Here is a 21,684-nt window from a genome sequence, read left to right on the forward strand (position 1 = left end):
TTTGCTTGCTCTGCATTTGAGTGCTACTGTGGCTATTCACAAAGGAAACTTAATACTTGTAATGTACACATTTAATTTACTCTTAATAATGCATAATAAAATTACTGTTTTTGTTTACGTCGGGTGGGAATTTATTTTTTAACTTTGAACTTCGGAATATATTTTATTTAATATATTAAAGATTTAAATAAATATTTTGAGAATAGTGCTGTACAATAGTTTTATTTTCTACATTTAATATTAATGTTGATAATTTACATTAATATTTAGCGTAAAAATATATTTACAAATTTATTATAGAGTTTAATAAACTTTTAAAGATTTCCTTGTACTTAACCATGGCGAGATCTCCACCCCATGCGTGCATTCCCACTATGGATTCTTTTTTGAGTTACAAACAATTTAAATATTTTTGTAAACTATTAATGTCTTAGTTATTTGCAATGTACAACAAAATGCTACAGCACTAGTAACTTGAGTTAAATAGTTAATTTAAATCTACTTTGGAAGTTGAAATCTAAAACGTTAACATATATATTTTAATTATGTATTAATACGTGATGTACAGAATTACTTAAAAGTAATTTAGTTATATTTGAAAGTTAACGTTACATACACTTACAAAGTCAAAAATGTAAATATTTAATAATTATAGAAAATATTTACATTTTTGAATTTGTATGTAATGTTAACTTTCAAATATAACTAAATTACTTTTAAGTCATTCTTAAGGTTCTAATACACGTAACATTAAATTATATTTATGTTAAACTATTTGAAAACATTTCATTTAACATAGTTTTCTATTACTTTTTCATTTAAGTCCCTACCACCAGTATTTTCAATGGGGGAGTATTGCAGTATCAGTAGTTGGCCATGTGTGGTGCTGGACTTAATCTACGTTTGAGCGGAAGTAATTTACTACTCTTTTGGTTCCCATTTGGTTGTAGAAAGTTTAGGAGTAGAGCTTAATACTAGTGGGATTACTCTTTTGTGGATGGGTGCATGTCCCTCTCTAACCCCCTTCCTTGCCCTCTCTAAGCCTTTAACTTCTCCCAAAACTGTGCCCATTTGATAGTAAATATGCACCCTGTTTCAGCCACCACACTTGTCCAGATCATTTACTGCTAAGTAGTAAACTTAATTGTGTGACTATCTCCCAATAGTAAGATAGAGGTGGAGATTTATGCTTGCTTTTTTTTTTTTTCTTAACTTGTGTTTATTGGCATTTATATAGTATAGAACATTTAAAGGCCAATACAGAACATAATGAGGAGCACAGGTAATACATGGCGAGTCAGCACAAATGCACAACATAAGTAATATTGGGCAACTAAACAGGTCATACATAATTGCATCCTTAGTTGGTGCAAAAGGAAAAATGGACAATCAAGGGGTTTCCAGATGGGAGTAAGACTCATCACAAAGTACCAGGGCAGGCGCTGGGCATAGCTCATGTCTCCGCCAACTTCCACCACCAGAGCCCACCCACTGGAAGATCTAACCCATCATAGTGTGTGGCCCCTCGGAATAAAGTTAGCCGGATTGTGACTCCATTTCACTCCTTTCTAATAGTCTGTCAGAAATTAAGGAGAACCATAGGCACCAATGTATAAACAAGAAAACGGAAAAAGAAATCCAACCATCTCAGGGTGCATTTCTGCTGACCAATACTAGGAGGTGCCAGAAAAGAAAAGAGAAATAAAGAGTAGGGTGGATGATCAGTCACCCATCAACCAATGAGGGATCACAGGAGGTAGGACCAATAACAGCCTGGGGGTCCGTAGGGGGAGGGATAGTTTAGGTTGGGGTACAGGCTGAGGGAGGTAGTTGCCCAGGAGGCCCACAGCAGGTGGAAGAAGCATCCTGCTCCCAAGGGCATGGTAGTATCTTCCCAAATGTACACTCGCCTCTTCCCATTATCTCCCAAGGTTTCCTCCCTATCGCCTCCAATCGTTTCAACCTGCCTGTCAGTTCCCTCCTCTGTATCTCTCCCCTGGTGCTCCCAAGCCTCCAATATTTCAGTCCACAGCCCTGCTATCGGATGTCTCTGGACACTCCAAGTTCCTCTCGAAGTAGAGCCGTCTCCTCTGGCCTACAGTGTGACATCTTTCACCGAGGTCTCCATGACAGGCCCCCATTGGATTTCCAGGCCATTGCTATTTTTCTTCTAGTCAGTACCAGAGCCAAGTCCAGAAACCTAGACCCCACCTTTCGCAAGCGAAGCTTAGGAAACAACCCCAATAGACAGACCTCCAGTGTGCTAGCAAGGGTGCAATCCAGTTCAGGAGTTAGGACTTGTATCACCGTGCCCCAGAACAGCTGCTGCTAGCGGCATTCCCATGTCATGAAGCTAAAGCCTGCGTCCAAAATGGAACATCTAGGACAACTGTGTGGTCTCTGCCATGAATGATCTGGACCCTGTAGGTCCTCACATCTTGTTTGTGTGTGGTTAGACTGGATGAACTTCAGCCTTGTATTTCTAGAGACTTTATTGGGATATGCCAGTACCCCATGCCATTCCTGATCCGAAAGGTTCTGCCCCAGTAATCCTCCCCACCTAGGTCTGAGTGCCAATAAGGGTTTCCAGACTGTCCTGTTCAGTGCTGTATAAAACCACATCAGCATCAACTGTAAGTACTCCATTCATCTTGGTTCTTCACACTCTCTGTCCCACAAGGTTCTGAAGGTACGCGCCAATGCTTGATGCTGCATTAACTGGCCCAGAGGCAGGTCGTATTGGGTCAATAATTCTTCCAGTGGGAGAAAAATACCCAACTGATAAGTCTTCAACCGTCACTAGTCCAGCATCAGTCCAGGCCGGGAACTGCAAGCCCTATAAAAAGGAGTGGGGGTCACCATGCGGAAGACTCACCAGCGGCTATGCAGGGGCTTAGAATGGTGCCCCCAGGGTATTCAGCACACAACCCCTCCAACATATTAAGGCCATCGCTAGTAAGTTGCCCTGGTGGGGAAGTACCATCGCCGTATCGAGCAGTTTGGCAAGCAGTGCTCCATGACAACGTACTGACCAAACTGGGGCCTAGCTCCCCTTGGTGGGCCCCATCAAGCTACTGAGTGATCCACTAAAGCTGTGTCGCCGGAAAGTACAGCTCAGTCAGGGCCACCCAGGCCCCCTTAATCAGGTGGACTTCGGAGGACCTCTAGTGACTTTTTTGCAGCCCACTCCCCCCTGACCAGGAGAGTGATAAAGAAAGAGAAATCTCGGAAGCATTATCATTTTAGACACCAAGATCTGGGCCATAGCCAGCAATTTGAGAGATCTTCAAAAGGGGACACTTGTTCTAAGCATTTGTAGGGCTTTCCCCAGATTACCCTCCTGCAGGTCATCCAGTGAATGGAATATCTGTGCACCTAGGTACCGTAATGATGTAGGGGACCAAGCCAATCTCGCGGCAAATCCCATGGCCACTGGATGCTTGACACCACGGGGAACAAGTAGGTTGTGGCCTTGCTAACTCAAAGGCTTGAAAGTGACTCAAACTCCTCCATGACGCGCAACGCCGCAGCACTCAATGAGCTGTCTGCTGGCAGTAGCAATAGGTCTTCCCCATAAAGCAAGATAATGTGTTTCTGTTCCTCTACCACTATGCTAGAGCCCTTTGCCCTCCTGACGAAAAAGCTTCCCTAGCGGTCCGATGGCCAGGATGAACAGGAGAGGGGATGTAGGGCAACTTTGCCTCGTGCCCCTGTAGATACTGTATCAGTGGGATATTGTGGCACCTGTTGTAACCTGTGCTGTTGGAGGGGGTGCAAAAGCCTAACCTAATTGATCCAATATTCCCCAAGCACCATCCGTCTTATAACTTTGAATAAAGGTCCCAGCAAATCATGTCAAAGGCCTTCTCAAGCTCCACTGACACCAGTGTGGCATTCGGACAAGACTGCACTTCCAGATGGTAGAAGACATGGTATAACCGCCAAAGGTTAAGGGAAGTGCTTCAGGACAGTATAAAACCGTTTGGTCACACTGGATCAGTGTGGGGAAAATGGAGTAGCAGTCTGAGGGCCAGGGCCTTGCTAAGGTTCTTTAAGTACATATAAAGCATGGACAGAGGACAGAATGCTGAGGAATGAGATCCACGTTCCCTCATCTTAGGAAGCCGGATCTCAACTAGCTCTCGAGTGGACACAGGTAGCTCTTCCAGTCTCAGGCAATCTGCATAGAGCGACTGCAGGCCAGGTGGGGGACTAAAGTAAAACTCTGTGGGAGACCATCCGGGAAAAGGGTTTTACCCATGACCATTTCCTTGATAGCAATCCAGTATGTCATAGTATTCCCTTAAAGGTGGTGGTAATTGCCACAGGGGAGTAAAGTTGTGTCTCTCCCGTGTGAATCTGGGTAATGGGGGATCCACAAGATTCAGGTCTAATGAGCCAAGCCAGGAGCATACTATCTTTGTCATGGGCCCTCACAATATAGTTCTTATAATTTTGGCAACTGAGGCGTTCAGGAGCAGTGTTGTATTGTTGCCGGGCTTCCCAGAATTTTACGTTTATGGTTTGTGAATAGCATGTTGTATTACTGTACGGGCCTTGCAGTTTGTGAATAGGCACGTACATTTGCAGTTGAGACAAACATCCTTTGTTACAGATTTTTTTCTTGGAACCATAGTCCCTGTAGATCTGACTGTTTCAGTGAAAATTGCCAGCCTACTGTTCTATGTCACTTTGAACTATTCATGCTCTACTGTTTGTCTTCATTTCATTGTACCGAACAGAATGTTCAAAAACTACGTGCCAGCATTGAATTCGTTTTTTACAAGGTCCTTTTGGCAACTCATGTGTCCTGACCTACCTTTAAATGCATCCCTGCCCGCTACATCTCAGAATTGTGCCTTGAAGCACAAGTCGGCTATCGATCCTTATACTGTGCATCCTTATATTGTGCATATCCTACCGTCTAGTGGCTTGGCAACATGGATAGCTTTTCTCTAAAACAAATTGCAGTTCTAATAGACTATAGTTAGGTTTCCTAATTATGTGGATCAGTGCACCACTATATGCCCCAAATTCCAAAACCAGGTTGCAGGTTTTTTCTACCTTCTGGTTCAGTCACAAAGAAGAAACCAATAACAAAAAAACGACAGGAATTGGTATAAGGAGGAGGAAAGCTTAAAACCATGCAAAAGAGGGGTGAATGTTTTGACAGTCAATAGGTTCATCTAATCTAACAGAAAAATACAGTTGTGCAGGTGGGTTTTAATAGATGTCCCCCATGTTTAAGAGCACATATTTGTATGTCAGTGGGTGCTAAAGAAGTTTCCAAGCTAGACAGAACTGTGCAGACAAATTTCTTAACATAGACTCATTGTAGTCAATTACCCACCTTAAACTCTGAAAGCTCTGGAATACTTTTTTATAGAATTCTGTTGTAATGTGTGATGAGTGCAACATTGGTTCCATAATCCTTCATCCTGATCAGAAAAGGTATTTAAAGAGCATTACACCAAACCGGAATGACGCCAGTAAAGGATGGAACTCTGAACTCCAAGCATAAATCAAGATGTATTCTTGGATATGCATATAAAGTCCTAATTTCTTTCAGAGCCATGCTTAATTAAATTCAAATATTTAGTTTCTTCCAATGCCTTCCCTTGGAAATAATTTATCATGTTTATGATCACTGTCAGCCTATCCCTGGTGGGAAAAAAAATCTAATTGAAAGTCAGTAGATCACAGCAGCTGTATCAGTCTGTTGGCTCTCCTGGGTTGTTCTTCACCCAGATAAAATGCATATTTTTTGGTGACAGTATTTCTTTTAAAATAAAGGACATAGCTATAGAAAAGGATGGTACTAAGAAATGAGAACTTGGGAGAGTGGCAAATTTCAGTTGATTCCCAGTTCACTCTTTGAAAGGCAAACTTGTCATTCATTTGGGCAAGGGCTAATCCATGGTTTTGATGAGTACCTGTATCTAAAATGTTGTAAACTAGACTAGTGTGTCCTGTTTTTATCCTTCTTAAAGCAATATTGGTCTAGTATGCTCAATGAAGGCAGTGAGGTTGCTAAACTGTCAGTGTTGGAAATGGGCTCTGTAGTTGGCAGTGGTTTGCACACTGTCCAACTATGGACCCTCACTCTAGCCAGGGTAAGGGAGCTGCACAGCTAAGAGAACCCTTGCTCACCACCTTGGTAGCTTGGCACAAGCAGTCAGGCCCATTTCCGAGGCAATGTGTGAAGTATTTGTACACATGCACAGTAACCCAGTGAAAGACCACAAGCATACTCAATACCAGTTTAGAAAAATAGCCAATATTTATCTGAGTACAAGTCCAAAACAACAAAAATCCAACATACACAAGTGAAGATACAAATTTTCAAAGATAAAATTTTAGTATAGCGCTTAGAAACACAATAGCTCCAGCTGGGGCTATCACAAGGTCTTGACGGAGTCGTTTCCAACAGTTGTATGCCAGAGGAAGTGCGGGCCAGTCAGTCACACGGACCCCAGGAACACAGTACCTTGGAAAATGAGGACACAAAGACTTTGCATGGAGAGGTGAGGTGTTGCTGAATCCTCTGCGGCATTGGTTCCTTACTGGCACCGGGGAGGTGAGGTTTTGGTTCCTTACTGCTAGGCAGGGGAGGTGTGGCGTTTGTTCCTTATGGTTGCAGGGGAGGTGATGCTGTGTTAGTGTTGAAGAATCCAGCAGGTGAAGATGCGAGGTTTCAGCTTTGTGGTGTTGCGACAACACCACAGGGCCACAGATGCTGCAACAGAGTCTGGGGTCACAGACGTCAGTGACACAGTACTCTGGACTCATGCTGTGGTGGGTCTTCAGAAGAGCTGTGGCAGTGTCGGGCCTGTGTTGCACAGTCGTTGCACTCAGCAGGGACCACGGCTCCGGTGCAGGTGGTGATGCAGAGTCAGACAACTGCGCCAGTTCAGAAGTCCTTCTGGAGTCGATGCCCTTGTTTTCTTCTTGGCTGTACCAGAGCTCACTTCCAAGAGCCCAGCGACTGGGTTTGGCACCACTTGGCAAGTCGGGACTCTCAGCAAGAGAGCCAAGATGCTGGCAGGGGAAGTCTTTGATGGTCCTGAGACTTCTCAACAGGAGGCAAGCTCAGTTCGAACCAGTGGAGAACTTTGGAAAGCAGGATGTAGAAAGCAAAGCCTTGTCCTTTCACTCCTAAAACAGAAGCAGCAGGCCAGCACAACAAAGCAACAGTGTGACAGTCCCTCCTACAGCATCCAACTCTTCTGGCAGAATGTCTTGAATCAAGAAGTGTTCTAACTCTGTCAGAGGTCCAGTACCTATACCATTTCTGTCTTTGAATAAGGCACACAAAGAGACGTCTTTGTAGTGCACAAGACCCTGCCTCTCCCTGCCCCCAGACACTCCAGGGGGTTGGAGACTGCTATGTGTGAGGTCAGGAATTTAACTTGACAGCCTTAAGGTGGTCATCCGCCAACTTTTTGCCTGCCTCTCTCCATTTTCCTGACACTGTTTTTGCTGGTCTTAGGACTCTGCGCACTTTAACACTGCTTTCCAGTACTAAAGTGCATGTGCACTCGCGCCTGAACATGGTAACATTGGTTCCTACACAATTAGCATATTTAATGTACTTGTAAGTCCCTAGTAAAGTGCACTAAATGTGCCCAGGGCCTGTACATTAAATGCTACCTGTGGGCCTGCAGCACTGACTGTGCCACCCACATAAGTAGCCCTTTGACCATGTCTCATGCCTGCCATTGCAAGGCCTGTGTGTGTAGTTTCACTGCCACTTCGACTTGGCATTAAAAACTACTTGCCAAGCCGTAAACTCCCCTTTTCCTACATATAGGTTACCCCTAAGGTAGGCCCTAGGTAACCCATAAGGCAAAGTGCTATATAGGCAAAAGGCAGGACATGTAATTACATGTTTTACATGTCTTGCTAGCAGAAAACTCCTAAATTTGTTTTCCACTAATGTGAGGTCTGCTCCTCTCAGACACTTGAGTGGAAGATTCCGATCTGGAAGGAGTGGCCCTGTCATGTTTGATATTGCCAGAATGGTAATAGAAAATCCTGGGTAGTGAAGTTGGATTTAATATTACTATTTTAGACATGCCACTTTTAAAAAGTGGCGATTCTCTGCACTTACTGCCATCTGTGGCTTACATCCTGTCTCCAATCCACGTCTGTTCTGTGCTTGTTGACAGCTCCCCTTGTGCATTCCACCCAGACAATCACAAACACAGGACACTGTCACATCTGCCTTAATCTGCATACTGAATGGGTCTTCCTGGGCTTGAAGGGTGGATAGGGGCTCACACTTAAATTTCAAAGGTCAGGAGCCTGCTCTCACACAAAGGACTAAAAACACACACACACACACACACACACACACACACACACACACACACACACACACACACACACACACACACACACACACACACACACACACACACACACACACACACACACACACACACACACACACACACACACACACACACACACACGCTGAAAGGGGAACTTGTGCACTTCTAAACTAAACTGCATACTGAATGGGTCTTCCTGGGCTTGAAGGGTGGATAGGGGCTCACACTTAAATTTCAAAGATCAGGAGCCTGCTCTCACACAAAGGACTAAAAACACACACACACACACGCTGAAAGGGGAACTTGTGCACTTCTAAACTACTCTTTGAAGCCCCCCCCCCCCAACACACTTCATATGCATTTTTGGGTAATAAAATGGTTCTCTGACCCCCACCAAATCAGAGACTTCTGGACCTGCACTGTGTCAGGAACTGTCTGCCCAAAGGACACATCTGGACTGGTTTGCTGAGAAGGACTGCTGCCCTACTTGTTGCCCTGCTGGGTTCTGACCCTGCCTTCCTCCTGAAGTCCTCTCCAAGGGCTTGGATTGAGCTTGCATCCTGTTTCTGAAATGTCAGGGCGAACAAAAACGCGTGCGTCAAAAACCACCGCAGCTCCTGCAAACATTGCTTTGAAGCCGGCATTGTGGCTGAGAAACCGCTGCACTGCTGACTGGAACGATGCAGCACCGACTTTTCGACTGGAAATTCGATGCAGCACCTGCCTTGCGACGGAAAGTTAGATGCATCGCCTACCTGATCGAAGCAGCGTCTGCTCCTTCTACCAGTGGGTCAAGGACTTTCAACGCATTGTCCCTGGGTGTTAAAATAGCCCCGCATCTCAGTGAGGAACCAAGACTGCGTGCTGGAAAAACAATGCAAACCCTTGCAGTGTGTACTGTGTGTTACAAAGAAACAACTATTGATTTCTAAGTATTGAGAATCGTTCAAAACCTTTTGAAAGTGATAGTTCAGCTTGTGCTTATTGGGTCTTTGTCGTTTTTACCTTATTTTATTCAGGTAAATATCTATGTTTCTAAACCTGTGTGTTGTATTTTTGTGGTGTTTTCACTGTTACTGTATGATTTATTGCACAAATACTTTACACATTACCTTCTAAGTTAAGCCTGACTGCTCAGTGCCAAGCTACCAGAAGGCGGGCACAGGAAATCTGGTTTGTGTCCGACTTACCATGACTAGGATTGTGGTCCCTACTTGGACAAGGGTGTCTACCGCTGCTAACTAGAGGCCTCATTTCTGCCTCTCAGCAAGAGAGCCAAGATGCTGGCAGGTAAAGTCTTTGATGGCCCTGAGACTTCTTAACACGAGGCAAGCTCAGTTCAAGCCCTTGGAGAACTTCAGAATGCAGGATGTTGAAAGCAAAGCCCAGTCCTTTCACTCTGAGGACAAACGCAGCAGGCCAGCACAACAAAGCAATGGAGTGACAGCCCCCCCCCCCCTGCCCAACCCACCCCCCTACAGCATCCAGCTCTTCCTGGCACATTGTCGTCAGTCAAGAAGTGTTCCAACTCAGGGGTGTCGTAGGTCCAGTACCTATACCATTTCTGTGTTTGATGTAGGCAAACTTCAAAGAGAAGTCTTTGTAGTGCACAAGCCCTGTCTATCCCTGCCCTGGCCCCAAATACACTCCAGTGGGTTGGAGACTGCTTTGTGAGAGGACAGGCACAGCCTATTCAGGTGCAAGTGTTTGCTCCTCCCACCACTCTAGCTCAGGAAGACCCATCAGCCTGGTGATGGGGCATCGGGATATGCAGGGCACACCTCTGCTCCCTTTGAGTGACTGTCTTGAGTGAATCCATAAACATCCTCACTCTCATCCTGACTCAGATGTGTATTCAGCAGACAGGCAGAGGCAGGCCTAGAAAAATCATAATTTTTTTTTAGACCTGCCGGTCGAGTAGCTTGAATAAACTACTCGACCTAACTGTAATGTAATTGACCTGGAAATTGGTCTCTGGGTGATCCTAGGCAAATATTGTATTTTACCGTTGCCTTTATCTTCATTCTCACATGAGTGCACCTTCAAATATGTGAGTTCAGCATTTCTGCTGTTAAAAAAAAAATGTTTGATTAAATATACTAAACGTGTGCTCCATGTATAATAAATCTAGCACACATATAGTGTACACATGATCATGCATGACTTGCCTCTTAGTTCATTAACAGCTTTGCCATCAGGGCAGGAGTGTTTCTCAGTTTGTTTAAACACTCACTTGTAATAAATATATTACTAAAGCATGATGTGGTAGCACACATTTACAGACAGGAAATTTCCAAAAACCTTCCCGCTAACTTTCAGCTTTACTGATCACTATAAAATGTATTAACCATAATCTGTGAAAATTGGGTTTCAGAAATCATTTATCATTTGCACATCACCAAGTAAAGTGTTCTGACTTTTTTTCATCCTATTAAAATATTTTTTCATCACACACAAGTACAAAAAATGGTCTTTCACAGCTTCTGAAATATATTTTGAAATGTTTGTGAAGTTTACTTAGTTACATAAATGTTGTGTGTTAAGAACAGGCTGATACCAAAAGCCTTTCACTTCACATAGGTCAAACAGTTTACCTTACAAAATCCTGGAATTCTGCAGTTACAAGGAAAAGTATTTTCATTGCAAGAAGACAAACTGACTTTTGACCTCTTTCTCTGAACATTGAGCAAATGTGTAAGATTTAAAGGCATCTTAATTGCTAATTCAGTTTCTGACAGAACACCTGTTCTTTGTCCACTCGCCAGAAGGGTCGAGTAGAATCTAAAAATAGCTCCACCTCATTAAAAAAAAAACCTCCCAACTGCGAGTGGTCAAGTAGATTTTTCGAGGTCTGGTTAAGCAAGAAAATGCCCACTTTCTGAAAGTGGCATTTTCAAACTTAGTTAAAAAAAAAATTAATTGTGAGTTCAGAGATCCCCAACTCAACAACTCTATGTGCTCCCAAGGGGGAAATTACACTTAAGATATGTTCAATGGCATGTGCGGCTGTAGCTCTGCATACTCCTGCCATTTAGTTTTGTATCCAGAGTGTTGCAAGTTGTTTTTCTTCAAAAAAGCATTTGTCTGAGTCACAGGATTGAGCACGGTGATACTGCGCATGGGCATCGACTCATTTATTTGAGTTTTTATTTTTTCCTCTGCCGTCTGGTTCAGGCATGCGTTTTCGCGCTGTCTATCGACTTGCTCCAGCTCGAAATGTTTCCTTCGGTCTTCATCAACGGTATTATTTCTCTATCACATATTTCCATCTCGCTTTAGGCCTACCTTACCACGCAACAACAAAAAATATGCTGAGCTGATGGAACACACTGTTTTGTTTCTGTCTTCTGTGCCACTTAAATTTACCCCATACCGATCAACATCTGGTGTATAACTTGTACCTTTCCCCAACCATCAGGAAGCTACCTGTGATGCCTGTAAGTCCTTCTCGTCAAAGACGACCCTTGGGGACCGAAGAGCTCGCCGGTTGGAGATAGCACACAAGACTCCGGACGACACCCTGGACATCTTTGGGGAAGAACACACCCAGGAGGAGCAAGAACAAGAGGCCTTTTTTTGTCCAGGGCTCCGACGTGCAGTCCGATATCGAAAGCCACAAGGTGACATCCGCAAAGCCGGTGAGTACCATGGCCCCTCCTCTCCACCCTAGGGCTATTAAAAAGCCCTTTGCAGAGATCGCCAGGTGCCACTACCACCAGGCCATGGTCCAATCCAAAAAACTCATTCGGCTGCCCCTCCCTTTGGCTCAGCTCCAAAAATAACCAAGACATCTTTAGCATCAACCTTGGACTGTGACATTGTTGCCCTTTCGGTCTGATTTTCGACTCCGAGTATTTCGGCTCTGAGCCCACCAGCTTACACCTCTGCTTCAGTACTGACGAAAGGACACTGACTGAAAATGTTGGCATCAAACAATTTTGGAGAGAATGGATACTCGACAGCGCCGCATCCATATCCAGGAGAGCACAGGGTGCATTATTGATTATCCCTGTGTTATGTTGAAGAGGAAACTGTCCTTCCAAGAGTCTTTGGACACTTCACCTCCAAAGAAGGTCACCAAGGACAAGGCTACCAGCCCAACTCACAAACCTCCTTCTCCTCCTTCTCCTAATCCATCTTCTCCACCTCTTTCACTACCTGCTTCTTTTCCATCTCCCTCCTGTCCTCCTTCACCTGCTTCACCCATTACAGGAGATCTGACACCTTAGGGTTCCCCAGCGTATACTCGGGCAGATTTGGGTGAGGACACAGCAGGACCCAGAACCATGGGACACCTATGACTATGATCCCACGTAAATACTGACCCAGATTTGTACCCCGCATGACCCTCCCTGCCAGAGGATAATACATCTTACCAGCAGTTAGCACCTCGGGCAGCCGCATTCCATAATGTTGAGCTGCACAGCGACCTCCTGCTCGATACCCTTACATCCACTCATGGGGATATACAGTTTCTTCTCATTCTTCCTGGTATTCTTAATCAAGCAAACCATATTTTAGAGAACCTGCCCACTCTAGGGTTATCACCCCCTTAAGTAGACAAGAAATATAAGCCTGCTCCATCTGGCCCACTATACAATAGATCCCAGGTCCCTGCAGACTCTATAGTGGCCACAACTGCAAGGAAATGGGCAAACCGTCAGGCCACAGAGGACTCCTATAGACAAGGAATGTAAAAAAGCTGGATGCTGCCGGCAAAGGCTGGCTGCACAGGCAGCCAATCATTGGTGTATTGCCAACTCGCAGGCCCTCCTAGCTCGATTTGACGGGGCTCACTGGGATGAATTGGAAGAACTCCTCCAATTTCGCCCAGATGAGCACCGCAAAAGAGGGCAGCATATTGTTGCAAGAGGGCCAAATATTCACAAACCCCACCATTCGCTGTGCCATAGATGCTGCAGATACAGCTCTACTTGGTATTAACACTAGTGTTTTAATAAGGAGACACGCATGGCTTTGATACCTCTGAGTTCAAACCAGAGGTCCAGCAAGTGGTGCTTAATATGCCCTTCGACAAGGAGCACGTTTTCGGCCATCAAGTGGACTCCACCCTTCAGAAGCTGAAAAAAGATACACTGCAAAGGCCATGAGTGTGCTTCAGTCCCCCTTATAAAAGGGCACATTTTGTTGCCCTACATTCAAAGGTGGTAGCAGTGAGTAACTCCGTCCTCATTCTCTACTCCCCCAATTTCAGGAGAATCGCATATACACAGTCAGAACTATTATGTGCTTGTTAGGGATGATGGTGTTCTGCATTGCCATTGTACCCCATGACAGACTCCACATGTGACCCCTACAGCAGTGTCCGTCTCGTCAATGGTCTCAATCACAGGGTCACCTGGAAGATCTAGTTTTAGTCTGCCATACTCACCTCTCTGCAATGGTGGAACACACCAACCTGTTGAAAATGCAGCCGTTTCTGAACCCTATGCCTCAGTTCATTCTGACCACAAATTCATTACTGACTGGTTGGGGCGCTCACCTTCAAGACCTCACAGTACAGAGCCTCAGTAATCTGTCACTAATCCCTGCATATCAATTACCTCAAGCTCTAGCCCTGAAAATATTCCTTCTTTACCTGTCTCATAAGGTTATCTTAGTCTGCATGGACAAAATAACAGCCATGTATTACCTACAGAAACTGAGGTGGGGGCACAATACCAACTGTCATAACGCTCTCAATCAATATGGAAGTGGGCTCTCTACCACCACACTCATCTGGTGGCAGAGTATCTCCCAGGAATGGACAACTTTGCAGACCTGCTCAGCAGGATGCAGCATCGAATGGGAACTCCACCTGCAAGTCCCCCAAAAATACTTCCTAAATTGGGGAACTCCTCAGATAGACCTTTTCACCACAGCAGAAAACGTAATATGCCAAAGTTTTGCCTCCAGGTACCCACACCCTCTATCCAAGAGCAACACTCAATAGGTGAACTGGTTGTGGATATTTGCTTATGCTTGTGCACCTCTCTCTAATTCCATTTCTGATTCGGAGGATCAGGCAGACATCCCTCATCATGATCCTTATAGCTCCCACCTGAGCGCAGTAGCCATGGTTCACCACACTTCTGGACCTCTCAGTTCTCCACAAGAAGTTCCCCCAACAGGCTGGACTCTCTCACTCAAAATCAAGGACAGAGCAGACATCCAGACCCCCAAGTCACTCAACCTTGCGGTATGTCTACTGAAGTCAGTTTGGTTACTAAACTGTATACAAACATGCTATGCTAAAGCAGAGACTGTTACCTGGTATTCCTAAAGCACATTCTACTAGGGGAAAAAAGGTGCGACTATGGCTTTCCTCAGAAACATACCTTATAGTTTTTTTTTGTTTTTTTAAACAAACTTTATTGCGTTCCAAAATGATTTCAACACAGTATAAAAAAACAAAAAAGTGATTTCTTTGGCACACTTATTTTCATCTTGTTCTTATTCTGCTCGGATCTCTCACCATCTCTATTCAGATGTCCTTTATTTTGCTTGCATCAGCTCTGTTATACCATCTAAGAATCTTATTCACTTTATGATAATCCATCCTAAAACCGCATTTATTACTTCCCATGAACTCCCTCTTCCGCCCTTCCCCTCGCAGTGCATCAAGTGCTTTGGTTATTGAGTGATGAGGTGGCCCACCTAGCGTCCTTCTATGCGTCAATCATGACTTTCATCCCATGACTTCTGAGTTATTAATGCCGAGAATGCCTCCAGGTCCTTCACTCTTACTATAAGCAGCAGCCTGCCTGTTGAGTACGTTCGGCCTTTGCTTAGCGATCAATAGTTTGTTCCTTCAAGGAATCCACAAGTGCTCCCCCTACCTCTCCTTCCTCCCCCCCCCCCACCCCACGGCCTGAACTACCTCCAGGAAACCCATTCCCTTCTTCGCATCCCGAAGTCTCACCTCTGCCTTGTAATTCACCCACTTTCTGAATTCTTGTTTCCATGTATGTAAGCTGGGGCCTCTCAGACTCTTCCAATGACGAGCGATCTCCCTCTTGGCAAGGGTGAATGGCAAGTCCTCGAAGTGGCTGGTGTCTTTGTTCTTTGCTGTGAACCACCCCAGAAGACCGTGTTGGGCTGTGCTAGGGACCTCGTGCTAGTGGAGAGGGTCTCTGTGAAGCCCTCCCACCCCCCCAAATAAGCTATTAGCTCTTGGCAGTTCCAGAGCATGCAAGAGAATTCTGCTCCCATTTCCCTGCAGCATGGCCAAGCAGTTGCCAGTGGTGGAAAATACCTATTGAGTTTCCACGGGGTGAGGTCCGCCCTATGGAGCACAAACAAGTTGATGAGTTTGAACCAGGCATTTCTGGTCGCTTTAGCTATGTTGTATAAAAAAAATTCCAAGTCCCCAATTGCCAGCCCAAGGTCCGCTTTGTACTTGCCCTTCTGTGTAGTAAGCGGTGTTAGTATGTCTCCCCCCCCCCCCCCCCCCCCCCCATCGTCTGTATAGACAAGTAACTGCTCTGAATGTCCCGAATGCAGTCAGAATGTATTGGTAGTAAGCTGCCCCTGGTAGTTTTACTATACCAGATCCACTGATGCTTGTGAATACTCACCATGAGCCCGCTGTGTAAAACAAAATGTCCCTGTGGCAGGTCATATCTTAACAGTAGTTCCTCAAAGGGAAGAAACACCCCCTCCTTGTAGAGGGTCCCCAGCGTGGTTACTTTGGCTTCCCACCAAGCAGCCAACCCATTTCACTCAGGTCAGTGCCTTGAAGGTGCGCATTGGTTCCTCTTTTGTGCCCTTCCCTTGGGCAGCACACTTGCGTCTTCTAATCCAGCTACGCTGCCTGGGCTGCTCCAATATATGGTGGCTAGCGGGAAGCACCCTTCTGTATTTATTTTTTTCTCCTGATGGGACTTCAGCCAGGCGAGGAGCAGTGCCAGGGTGTGACAGTTGATCCTCAATCACTCGTATCTCGGCGGTCCGATGGAGCCCGGTACCCAGTCACCTGGTTACCAGCAGAGTCTGCTAGGCTCTTCTGTTAGGATCGGGTGCTTCTACTATGGCGCTCTATGGTTCCCTGGGCCTCCAGAGTCCTGCCTTGGTCTTGGCTGTACCTCAGGCCGTCCATGTCTCTGGGACCTCTGTCTGTTGCACGGCCTAGGCCGTGTGGGGTTTCTCAGCAGGGTCAGCGCTACTTGTGCTCACATTGACTTCTTACTCTGGCCTGCTGCCTGGGCCACTCTGCAGCTGTGTAATCAGGCTTCCTCTTAGACCAGCTGCCCTGCTCGGGCCGCTACTTTCCTTCCAGGTTGGTGCCAGGCGAGCTTCCGTGTACACTCTCCCACCCCTCGAGGTCATCGCTCCTCAGTCACTCGGGGATCAGCGCCGAGGTGTGCCAACTAGTCCCACCTTTCGGCAGGGTGGAGGTCTGGTGGGGTCAAGTATATAGGTCTGGAGTTGCAATGAGGCAAGAGCGACTCCTCCATCAGAGCGAGCGCCTCTGTTCCATTTTCTTGGGCCAAAACGTTAGTGTCAGTTTGCATTCTGCCCCGCCAACCACCACCATGTGGGCCCCGTTCAACGGCGCCTGCCGATTCTTCTCTCCTCCTCAGTGTGGCTGGTTCCACATCAGTTTGTCCCCATTTCTGGGTTATGGTGTAGTAAGATAGGGCTGGATGGGGTCTAGGGCCAGGGGCCTCCCCTATTCCTGCTGCCTTCCCTATCGATCGCAGGCCACACACCCAGGAAACATATCTATAGCCAGTGACAGCTGGCTTAGATTTACAGCTGGGGAAGGGAGGGTGGCACAATAAAAAATATTTTTTTTTAAAAGTCACTTATCTGCAGGTGTCTTCCTCGCGACATCCCCCTGCTCCTGGAAGCTCCAGTGTGCAGGACCAAGCAACACCACTAACGAATCCTGACGCTGCTTTCTTACTGGTAACCAGCATGAAAGAAGCTTCAGGATTAGTGGGAGCGGGCTCTCAGCACTCACGAGAGCTGGAGGCCTGTGTTTTCTGTAACCCAGCTGTCCTAAGAGAGCTGGGTTAGAGATGTTTAAAGTGTACAAGTCAGGCTGTCTGTCGCAAGACGGCTGACCAAAGGGACATGCGCACTTTAAACAAGTCCACAGCTCCCTGCTGCTGCCACTCAGCAGCAATTGCCCCGTCCTGACACTTGGCTCAGGATGGGGTACTGAAAAATAAAATGTATTTTCAAATTTTGGGGGGCATTTGACAGATGAGCAAGTGTACCCCGCTCCCCCTTCCCCCCAACCCCGAGCAATAAATTGGACTAGGTAAGCAATTGGAGGTTTGCTGTGGCAGAAAATACGTTGGAGGGACATTATGAATGCCATGTTATTGTCTTGTGATAACGGTCCTCACCGCCCCCATGCCTCCTCCCCCAAAAACTTTGAATCAGCCATTCTCAAAGTTTTTTCTCCTAAACCTGTTTTAGAAATTTCTCGGGTGCCCAGATACATTCTATAATATCCCAACTGTGTTCATTTGTTTCTACTCTATTTTGGATCCAAGAGCAGCTTTCGATTTACAGAGCATCCGAGGGTCCTTCTGCTGAAAAGAGAAAGATAATATGCATGGAAATATACATGTAAAGTTGCCTGGAATTGGTAATCGTGCGGCGTTAGACATAATTCCAGGTCTGGCATTTTATTCCAAACCCAACAACTCCACATCGCAGAACGTGGCAGAAAGTGAACTCTTGGGCATGGGCATTTCTTTTTCTTTTTTTTTTTTTTCCCTCTCTCCTGCAGGTACCGTCCACCTCAATTTGCGCTTTCCAGGAGATTGTGGTTTTCTGCTCCCCAAATTCTTCCAGATAAAAAAACAAGCAAAATGTTGGTTCCCCTACCTGCCCAACTGTGTAGTGAGACTGATGAGTTTAAATGTTTGGCAGCTAGGACAGACTCCCACTGTTTGTTCCCCCTTCAGGATGTGCGGAGCTTCCAGGGGTTGTCTTTTAGGTGGTTTAATTTTCAGTTTAACTCTGATTTCACTGTAGCGAGGGCATCTCTGCATCAAACCAATATCTACCATAAAGTGTGTAATACAAGACACTGACTTACAACTTTAACCTAGACAGCACTATCCTTTGATCCATAAGAGTACACCTGGCAACTTTGACTGCTTATTAATGGCTGCCACCGAATGGCTTTATTCAGTCCCCCAAAAAAAATTGTAAGGAGGACAGGAATGCTTCCTCTTAGAATATCACCATTACTAAATAGGATTCGAACTTTGTACTGTGAAGACTCGTGCACACTTCCATTAACCTGGTGCAGAAACCAGACATCAAGGAACTATTTTCAAAAGTGTTATTTCTAACAGCAATCTCCTCGCAGCGATGGAGTGAATTGCAAGTGATCACAATATAGGAACAATTTCTATATTGCACAAGAAGGAAGGTCCTATTAGGCGCGCACACACACTCTTGGGTATTACTCTAGAGCAGCGGTTCCCAATCTGTGCGTCGTGGCACCCTGGGGCACCTTTAAAACATGCCAGGGGCGCCGTGATCCAAGCACACAGATTGCTGCACTCTCCCTCGTGTGCAGATCAGACAGCATTCTCCTTGTGTGACATCACAAATAACATCCTAGGAAATATAACACCGAACTTCCCAAAAAAAGGCAGGTGTAATTGGAAAGAGTCAAGGCCCTGGCTCCCCCTTCAGATCTTTTGAAGAAAGCTATACCTGAAAGGTGCAGAGTTTGTTAAAATGATTTTCCTTTCATTTCTGTCATATGAATGAACACCGTGCAGATGTCTCTAATGTAAAATCGCAGAGAGAAAGGACGTGTCTACAGTGAAACTCAGCAATGAAATTGCAAAGTATTTATGTTTTGACCTTTTCACCCATGCATTATTATCAAGCGCACAATAACTGGAAAAGGCTGCTCGCTTTTGACTCAGTTATGCATAGAATCCGGCGTGGCTTTCTAAATATTTAAAGTCCTTCAGGCTATACCTTTAGTGTTTACAGCTAATGCGCCAGTACCAAAATATTACACTTTGGAAAGTCAGACACCACACAACACATGTCTAAAAGAGAGTACTTGCAGGGTCAAACTAGCAGACCTAATGACGTCAGTGATAGCTTAGGCTGAGTTCATCCAACAATGCAGAACGTTTGGTACAAACTTCAACTTAATTTTTGCCAGGCAAACTTGACTGTATATAAAACAAATACATTTAAAAACATACCGAGAAGTTTGCCACAGGTTTTCAATCATAAATACAGATTTTGAAATCAGGAATCACTGAGAACATTTTCTGGGATCAACTAGGCTCTATCACACTGCCAGTCTTAGCTGACAATTCTCCAGCCTACCTGCCAAAGCCAACTGCAATTATAAGAAACACCAAAAATCAGCTTACTCCATTTAATGCTTTCTTCTCCTAATCCCTCATAACCCATTTATTAAATGTATGTATTATTACTTGTGAAATTGTTGATAAGTTCCATTTGCGGCCCTTGCATTCTAATTAGAAAACTATATCTATCGCTGCATTATTTTTTACAGGCTTCTAAGAACATGACAAGGATTCTGAAACAGCATGTTCTTTTCGAACATCATGATCTTTTGAGCAAAGCTATACCTGAAAAGTGCACAACTTGTTAAAATGATTTTGCTTTAATTACAGTCTTGTAAATGAACACTGAGCAGATGTCTCTAATGTAAAACCTCAGATGTTAGACAATACATGCTTCCCAAGGTGTCACTCATGATGACCCCGTTGGAGGCAATGCACCTGCTCTTGTCTTAGTATGGAGGTCTGGTGGTTCTTGTCGGTGTATGTCTGCTCGTCAACATCAACACAGAGTCCGCTAACCAGGTCCCTGTATTGACTCTGGTAGAGACTGCAGCATACTCTGGGGAACACGTGCAGTCATCTGGTAAAGACTTGAAGTCTGTCAGTGAATGGATGGCTGGACATGAGGCAGGTAAATTATATGGCACATGTGAGGTATATTCAGTACCACTGTCAGTATGGGAGGTATCAGGTGTCTTAACTAGGAACCTTACTGGCTTATTTCACCGTTGACCAGGTTGAGCCGTGCAGGACATTGTAGTAAGCTGAAGAACTTCGGTATAATTGCAAGGGTATGCTACAAATCTGTGGTGCTTTTCACCTTGACTGTCAGTAAGCCAAAAGAGAAGTGGAGAGAATGTGGGGTTACAGCCAACTCTGCTGACTTTGAAACAAGGGAACCAAGTTTGAGTTTTGGCCTCGGTTCAATGTCCTGTGATTCTCATGACCTGCCCATACTTTTTTAATTTTAGAAAAACAGTTACACTGCTTTTTGTGGAAACACAACCATCCCAGATGGTTAATTCTGACCGTTAAAATGCTTCAGCTGAAGTGTAAGGCAATGAGTCTCCTGTGCTGTGAAACCGAGGGAGGTGCATACGGCTAAACAAGCCACCAGGTATGATTATAATATCTTCATCTCAATTATTTTCAGGGAGAAAAGTGGAAGTACTCCCTGGGCTGGGCTTACATCCCCCCCACTCACCCAAAAAAAAATAACATAGTGGGGAGCCGAGGCCATCGGCCAATAGGAAACTGGAGACACGGGTCAAAAAAGTTTGGGAACCACTGATGTAGGGCATACAGCAGTGCCCCAGCATTTAAGGCAAATATTTCGAGGGAAACCCACCTGCCTTCTGAGTCAAATGGGTATCATTTTCTGGCAAAAGATTCACTCCTGGGAATTTGCTACAGCTGTTCCCCAAGTTCAGAGCTCCTTTTCTACTGGAGAGGAAATAATCAACTCTAGAGGAAATTACCAAGTATCTTTAACTTAATAACATCTTGGACCACTCACAATTCCAATTTAGGGCCAATTACAGCACTGAGTCAGCCCTTCATGCAGCAACAGACTAGCTGTTTCATCCTGGATTAGGCTATCACTGTTGCACTGATTCTTTTGGACCATTCTGCTGCTTTTAATGCAGACTCATTCCAGATTTATCAGGTGCTTTTTCAATTGTGGCATACATGAATCTGCATCACTTTAGCTTACTAAACCTGAGACTTTGAGGTTAGAAATTATTTCCCTTCTATCTTTTTGCTCTGCTGAAAATCCCTTAGTCTGAGGAGTTTGTGATCCCCTAGATGGCCTGATCACATCTTGAGGCTTTGAAACAATTTTCTGTGCCAGCGACACAAATTCTAGTGTCAATTTTTTTACAATCGTACCCCAGCCAAAGATAAACTTCTGGGCTGCATGACCAACATTGTAGACTAGATGAAGTCCATTTGTGTAAAACTTAACCGGAATAAAACTCTAGTCCTCCAGTTAGGGAATCACCAACGGCCGACCTCCTCATGGTTCCCAGCTGAACTAGATTCAC

General features: G+C 45.1%; 1 protein-coding gene across 2 annotated transcripts in view; it reads left to right on the forward strand.

The window, feature by feature from the left end:
• The window catches only part of DEPDC7 (DEP domain containing 7), a 217,186-nt gene that overhangs the window by 132,663 nt on the left and 62,839 nt on the right, over window positions 1–21,684 (forward strand). The gene's annotated exons all lie outside the window — the stretch shown is intronic.

Source organism: Pleurodeles waltl, chromosome 3_1 (assembly GCF_031143425.1).
Source record: "Pleurodeles waltl isolate 20211129_DDA chromosome 3_1, aPleWal1.hap1.20221129, whole genome shotgun sequence".
Lineage (NCBI taxonomy): Eukaryota > Metazoa > Chordata > Amphibia > Caudata > Salamandridae > Pleurodeles > Pleurodeles waltl.